This window comes from Pristiophorus japonicus, unplaced genomic scaffold, assembly GCF_044704955.1.
Source record: "Pristiophorus japonicus isolate sPriJap1 unplaced genomic scaffold, sPriJap1.hap1 HAP1_SCAFFOLD_291, whole genome shotgun sequence".
Lineage (NCBI taxonomy): Eukaryota > Metazoa > Chordata > Chondrichthyes > Pristiophoridae > Pristiophorus > Pristiophorus japonicus.
Genome location: NW_027252680.1, coordinates 829,434 through 837,500, shown reverse-complemented (window position 1 = coordinate 837,500; position 8,067 = coordinate 829,434).

Sequence of the window (8,067 nt, the reverse complement as noted above, 5' to 3'; positions counted from 1 at the left end):
GTGTCTCTCAGTTGCTCTCGCTCAGGGATAGATATGTACACTGACGGGTATCTCTCAGTCCATCTCCCTCATGGAGATATCTGTACACTGACTGGTGTCTCTCAGTCCCTCTCCCTCATGGAGATACCTGTACACTGACTGGTGTCTCTCAGTCCCTCTCCCTCAGGGACATATCTGTACACCGAATGGTGCCTCTCAGTCCCACTCCCTCAGGGACATATCTGTACACCGAATGGTGCCTCTCAGTCCCACTCCCACAGGGTCATATCTGTACACTGACTGGTGTCTCTCAGTCCCTCCCTCTCAGGAAGATATCTGTACAGAGACCGGTGTCATTCAGTAACCTCTCCCGAAGCGAGATATCTGTATACAGACTGCTGTCCAGGTGTCCCCATTCTCTCAGGAAGATATCTGTACACTGACTGGTGCATCTCAGTCCACTCTCACTCAGGGAGATATCTATACACTGACTGGTCTCTCTCAGTCGCTCTCCTCAGGGAGATATCTGGACACTGACTGGTGTCGCTCAATCCCTCTCCCTCAGGGAGATATTTATATATGTCCTCTGACTGATGTATCTCTGTTTCTGTCTCTCAGGGAGATATCTGTACATTGACTGGTGTCTCTCAGGCCCTCTCCCACAGGGAGAAATCTGTACAGTGATTGGTGTCTCTCAGTCCCTCCCACTCAGGGAGATATCGGTAGACAGACTGGTGTCGCTCAGTCCCTCACCCTCAGGGAGATATATATATGTACTCTGACTGATGTCTCTCTGTCTCACTGTCTCTCAGGGAGATATCTGTACACTGACTGGTGTCTTTCAGTTCCTCTCCCTCATGGAGACAATTGTACATTGACTGGTGTCTCTCAGTCCCTCTCCCTCAGGGAGCTATCTGTACACAGACCGGTGTCATTCAGTACCCTCTCCCGCAGCGATATATCTGTATACTGACTGGTGTCTGCAAGTCCCCATTCTCTGAGGAAGATATCTCTACACTGACTGGTGTATCTCAGTCAACTCTCACTCCGGGAGCTATCTGTACACTGACTGGTCGCACTGTCCCTCTCCCTCAGCGACATATCTCTGCACTGACTGGTGCGTTTCTATCCGTCTCCCTCACGGAGATGTCTGAACTCTGACTGGTGTCTCTCAGTACCTCCTTCTCAGTGTGATATTTGTACACTGACTGGGGTCTCTCAGTACCTCTCCCTCAGGGAGATATCTGTACACTGACTGGTGTCTCTCAGTCCCTCTCCCTCAGCGAGATATCTGTACAATGATTGGCTTCGCTCAGTACCTCCCTCTCAGCGAGATATCTGTACACTGATTGGTGTCTCTCAGTACCTCCCTCTCAGGGTGATATCTGTACACTGACTGCTGTCTCTCAGTCCATCTCCCTCAGGGAGATACCTGTATACTGGACTGATGACACTCAGTCTCTCTGACTCTCAGGGAGATATCTTTAAACAGACTGGTCTCTCTGTCCCTTTCACTCAGGGACATATCTGTACACTGACTGGTGTCTCTCAGTCCCTCCCCATCAGGAAGATATCTGTACACTCACTGGTGTCTCTCAGTGCACTCTCCCTCAGGGAGATATCTGTTCACTGACTGGTGTCTCTCAGTTCCTCTCCGTCCGGAAGATATCTGTACACTGACGATATCTCTCAGTCTCTATGTTTCTCAGGGAGATATCTGTACACTGGCTGGTCTCGCAGTGCCTATCCCTCAGGGACATATCTGTACACTGATTGGCGCCTCTCAGACCCTCTCCCTCAGGGACATATCTGTAACTGACTGTTGTATCTCAGTCCCGCTCCCTCAGGACACATCTGTACACTGAATGGTGTCTCTCAGTGCCTCCCCCTCAGGCAGATATCTGTACATATACTGGTGTCCCTCAGTCCCTCTCTCCCAGGACATATCTGCACACCGACTGGTGTCTCACAGTCACTCTCTCAAAGAGACATATCTGTACACTGACTGATGTTTCTCAGTACCTCTCTCTCAGGGAGATATCTGTTCACTGACTGGTCTCACTCAGTCCACTCTCACTCAGGTCGATATCTGTAAACTGACTGATGCCTCTTCGTCCCTCTCCCTCAGGGAGATATCTGTACTCTGACTGATGACTCCCGTCTCCCTGTCTCTCAGGGAGTTATCTTTACACTGACTGGTCGCACTGTCAACTCTCCCTCAGCGACATATCTGTACACTGACAGGTGCGTCACGATCCGTCTCCCTCACGGAGATGTCTGAACTCTGACTGGTGTCTCTCAGTACCTCTTTCTCAGTGTGATATCTGTACACTGACTGGGGTCTCTCAGTACCTCTCCCCCAGGGAGATATCTGTACACTGACTGGCGTCTCTCAGTCCCTCCCTCTCAGGGAGATATCTTTCCACTGACTTGTGTCTTTCAGCACCTCTCCCTCATTGGAGTTATCTGAACACAGATATGTGTCCCTCAGTGCCTCTCTCTCAGGGAGATATATGTACACTGACTGGAATCACTCAGTCCCTCTCTCTCAGGACATATCTGTACACAGACTGGTGTCTCTCAGTCCCTCTCTCCAAATGACAAATCTGTACACTGACTGGTGTCTCTCAGTCGCTCCCTCTCAGTTTGATATTTGTACACACTGACTGGTGTCTCTCAGTACCTCCGTCTCAGGGTGATATCTGTACACTGACTGGTGTCTCTCAGTCCCTCTCCCTCAGCGAGATATCTGTAAACTGATTGGCGTCGCTCAGTACCTCCCACTCAGCGAGATATCTGTACACTGACTGGTGTCTCTCAGTACCTCCCTCTCAGGGTGATATCTTTAAACTGACTGCTGTCTCTCAGTCCATCTGCCTCAGGGAGATACCTGTATACTGGACTGATGACACTCAGTCTCTTTGACTCTCAGGGAGATATCTTTAAACAGACTGGTCTCTCTGTCCCTCTCACTCAGGGACATATCTGTACACTGACTGGTGTCTCTCAGTCCCTGCCCATCAGGAAGATATCTGAACACTCACTGGTGTCTCTCAGTCCCTCTCCGTCCGGCAATTTTCTGTACACTGACTGGTGACTCTCAGTGCACTCTCCCTCAGGGAGATATCTGTTCACTGACTGGTGTCTCTCAGTTCCTCTCCCTCCGGAAGATATCTGTACACTGACGATATCTCTCAGTCTCTATGTTTCTCAGGGAGATATCTGTACACTGGCGAGTCTCGCAGTGCCTATCCCTCAGGGACATATCTGGACACTGATTGGCGCCTCTAAGACCCTCTCCCTCAGGGACATATCTGTAACTGACTGTTGTATCTCAGTCCCTCTCCCTCAGGACACATCTGTACACTGAATGGTGTCTCTCAGTGCCTCCCCCACAGGCAGATATTTGTACATATACTGGTGTCCCTCAGTCCCTCTCTCCCAGGACATATCTGTACACCGACTGATGTCTCACAGTCCCTCTCTCAAAGAGACATATCTGTACACTGACTGATGTATCTCAGTACCTCCCTCTCAGGGAGATATCTGTTCACTGACTGGTGTCTCTCAGTCCACTCTCACTCAGGTAGATATCTGTACACTGACTGATGTCTCTTCGTCCCTCTCCCTCAGGGAGATATCTGTACTCTGACTGATGACTCCCGTCTCCCTGTCTCTCAGGGAGATATCTGTACACTGACTGGTCGCACTGTCCATATCCCTCAGCGACATATCTGTACACTGACTGGTGCGTCACTATCCGTCTCCCTCACGGAGATATCTGAACTCTGACTGGTGTCTCTCAGTACCGCTTTCTCAGTGTGATATCTGTACACTGACTGGGGTCCCTCAGTACCTCTCCCTCAGGGAGATATCTGTACACTGACTGGCGTCTCTCAGTCCCTGCCTCTCAGGGAGATATCTTTTCACTGACTTGTGTCTTTCAGTCCCTCTCCCTCATGGAGTTATCTGAACACTGATATGTGTCTCTCAGTGCCTCTCTCTCAGGGAGATATATGTACACTGACTGGAGTCCCTCAGTCCCTCCCTCTCAGGGAGATATCTTTTCACTTACTTGTGTCTCTCAGTCCCTCTCCCTCATGGAGTTATCTGAACACTGATATGTGTCTCTCAGTGCCTCTCTCTCAGGGAGATATATGTACACTGACTGGAGTCCCTCAGTCCCTCTCTCTCAGGACATATCTGTACACAGACTGGTGTCTCTCAGTCCCACTCTCCTTGCGACAAATCTGTACACTGACTGGTGTCTCTCAGGCGCTCCCTCTCAGTTTGATATCTGTACACACTGACTGGTGTCTCTCAGTACCTCCCTCTCAGGGTGATATCTGTACACTGACTGTTGTCTCTCAGTCCCTCTCCGTCAGCGAGATATCTGTTCACTGACTGTTGTCTCTCAGTCGCTCCCTCTCAGTTTGATATCTGTACACACTGACTGGTGTCTCTCAGTACCTCCCTCTCAGGGTGATATCTGTACACTGACTGCCGTCTCTCAGTACCTCCCTCTCAGGTTGATACCTGTATACTGGACTGATAACTCTCAGTCTCTCTGACTCTCAGGGAGATATCTTTAAACAGACTGGTCTCTCTGTCTCTCTCACACAGGGACATATCTGTACACTGACTGGTGTCTCTCAGTCCCACTACATCAGAGAGGTAGCTGTACACTGACTGGTGTCTCTCTGTCCCTCCCTTTCAGGAAGATATCTGTACACTTACTGGTTGCTCTCATTCCCTCTTCCTCAGGGAGATATCTGTGCACTGACTGGTGTCTCAATCCCTAACCCTCATGTAGATAATTGTTCACAGAACGGTGTCATTCAGTCCTTCTAACTCAGGATGATATCAGTAAACTGACTGTTGTCTCTCAGTCACTCTCCCTCAGGAAGATATCTGTACACTGACTGATATCTCTCAGTCTCTATGTTTCTCAGGGAGATATCTGTACACTGGCTGGTCTCGCAGTGCCTGTCCCTAGGGACATATCTGTACACTGACTGTTGTCTCTCAGTCCCTCTCCACCAGAGACATATCTGTACACTGACTGGTGCTTCTTTGTACCTCCCTGCAGGGTGATATCTGTACACTGACTGGTGTCTCTCAGTCCTTCCCTCTCAGGGAGATATCTGTTTACTGACTGGTGTCTCTCAGTCCACTCTCACTCAGGAATATATCTATACACTGACTGATGTCTCTTCGTCCATCTCCATCAGGGAGATATCTGCACACTGAATGGTGTCTCTCAGTCCCTCTCACTCAGGGAAACATCTGTACACTGAATCGAGTCTCTCATATGCTCCCTCTCCGGGAGATATCTGTGCACTGACTGGTGTCTGTCAGTCCCTCTCCCTCTGGGAGGTATCTGTACACTGACTGATGTCTCTTCTTCCATCTCCAGCAAGGAGATATCTGTACACTGAATGGTGCTTCTCAGTCCCACTCCCTTAGGGAGATATCTGTACACTCACTGGTGTCTCTCAGTCCCTCCCTCTCACGGATATATCTGTGCACTGACTGGTGCCTCTCAGACCCTCTCTTTCAGCGAGATATATGTACACTGACTTGTATATCTCAGTCCCTCCATCTCAGGGAGATATCTGTACACTGACTTGTATCTCTCAGTCTCTCCCTCTCGGGAAGATATATGTACACTCATTGATGTCTTGCAGTCCCTCTCCTTCAGCGAGAGAGCTGTACACTGATTGCTGTCTCTCATTCCCTCTCTCTCAGAGATATATCTGTATACGGACTGGTGTCTCGAAGTATCTAATCTCTCAGGATGATATCTGTACACTGATTCGTGTCTCACAGTCCACTCTCCCTCAGGGAGATATCTGTACACCGACTGGTGTCTCTCAGTTCCTCTGCCTCAGGGAGATATCTGCACTCTGACTGATGTCTCTCAGTATCTATATTTCTCACGGTGATATCTGTACAATGATTGGTGTCTCTCAGTCCCTCTCCCTCAGGCAATTTTCTGTACACTGACTGGTGTCTCTCAGTGCACTCTCCCTCAGGAAGATATCTGTTCACTGACTGGTGTCTCTCAGTTCCTCTCCCTCAGGAAGATATCTGTACACTGACGATATCTCTCAGTCTCTATGTTTCTCAGGGAGATATCTGTACACTGGCTGGTCTCGCAGTGCCTATCCATCAGGGACATATCTGTACACTGATTGGCGCCTCTCAGACCCTCTCCCTCAAGGACATATCAGTAACTGACTGTTGTATCTCAGTCCCTCTCTCTCAGGACATATCTGTACACAGACTGGTGTCTCTCAGTCCCTCTCTCCTAGCGACAAATCTGTACACTGTCTGGTGTCTCTCAGTCGCTCCCTCTCAGTTTGATATCTGTACACACTGACTGGTGTCTCTCAGTACCTCCCTCTCAGGGTGATATCTGCACACTGACTGTTGTCTCTCAGTCCCTCTCCCTCAGCGAGATATCTGTACACTGACTGTTGTCTCTCAGTCGCTCCCTCTCAGTTTGATATCTGTACACACTGACTGGTGTCTCTCAGTACCTCCCTCTCAGGTTGATACCTGTATACTGGACTGATAACTCTCAGTTTCTATGACTCTCAGGGAGATATCTTTAAACAGACTGGTCTCTCTGTCCCTCTCACTCAGGGACATATCTGTACACTGACTGGTGTCTCTCAGTCCCACTACATCAGAGAGGTAGCTGTACACTGACTGGTGTCTCTCTGTCCCTCCCTTTCAGGAAGATATCTGTACACTTACTGGTTGCTCTCATTCCCTCTTCCTCAGGGAGATATCTGTGCACTGACTGGTGTCTCAATCCCTAACCCTCATGTAGATAATTGTTCACAGAACGGTGTCATTCAGTCCTTCTAACTCAGGATGATATCAGTTAACTGACTGTTGTCTCTCAGTCACTCTCCCTCAGGAAGACATCTGTACACTGACTGATATCTCTCAGTCTCTATGTTTCTCAGGGAGATATCTGTACACTGGCTGGTCTCGTAGTGCCTGTCCCTCAGGGAATATCTATACACTGACTGTTGTCTCTCAGTCCCTCTCCACCAGAGACATATCTGTACACTGACTGGTGCTTCTTTGTAACTCCCTGCAGGGTGATATCTGTACACTGACTGGTGTCTCTCAGTCCTTCCCTCTCAGGGAGATATCTGTTTACTGACTGGTGTCTCTCAGTCCTCTCTCACTCAGGAATATATCTGTACACTGACTGATGTCTCTTCGTCCATCTCCATCAGGGAGATATCTGCACACTGAATAGTGTCTCTCAGTCGCTCTCACTCAGGGAAACATCTGTACACTGAATCGAGTCTCTCATATGCTCCCTCTCCGGGAGATATCTGTGCCCTGACTGGTGTCTGTCAGTCCCTCTCCCTCTGGGAGGTATCTGTACACTGACTGATGTCTCTTCGTCCATCTCCAGCAGGGAGGTATCTGTACACTGACTGATGTCTCTTCGTCCATCTCCAGCAGGGAGATATCTGTACACTGAATGGTACTTCTCAGTCCCACTCCCTCAGGGAGATATCTGTCCACTCACTGGTATCTCTCAGTCCCTTCCTTCTCACGGATATATCTGTGCACTGACTGGTGCCTCTCAGACCCTCTCTTTCAGGGAGATATATGTAGACTGACTTGTATATGTCAGTCCCTCCCTCTCAGGGAGATATCTGTACACTGACTTGTATCTCTCAGTCCCTCCCTCTCGGGAAGATATCTGTACGCTCACTGATGTCTTGCAGTCCCTCTCCTTCATGGAGAGAGCTGCACACTGACTGCTGTCTCTCATTCCCTCTCTCTCAGAGATATATCTGTATGCGGACTGGTGGCTCGAAGTATCTAATCTCTCAGGACGATATCTGTACACTGACTCGTGTCTCACAGTCCACTCTCCCTCAGGGAGATATCTGTACACCGACTGGTGTCTCTCAGTTCCTCTCCCTCAGGGAGATATCTGCACTCTGACTGATGTCTCTCAGTATCTATATTTCTCACGGTGATATCTGTACAATGACTGGTGTCTCTCAGTCCCTCTCCCTCAGGGAGATATCTGTTCACTGACTGGTGTCT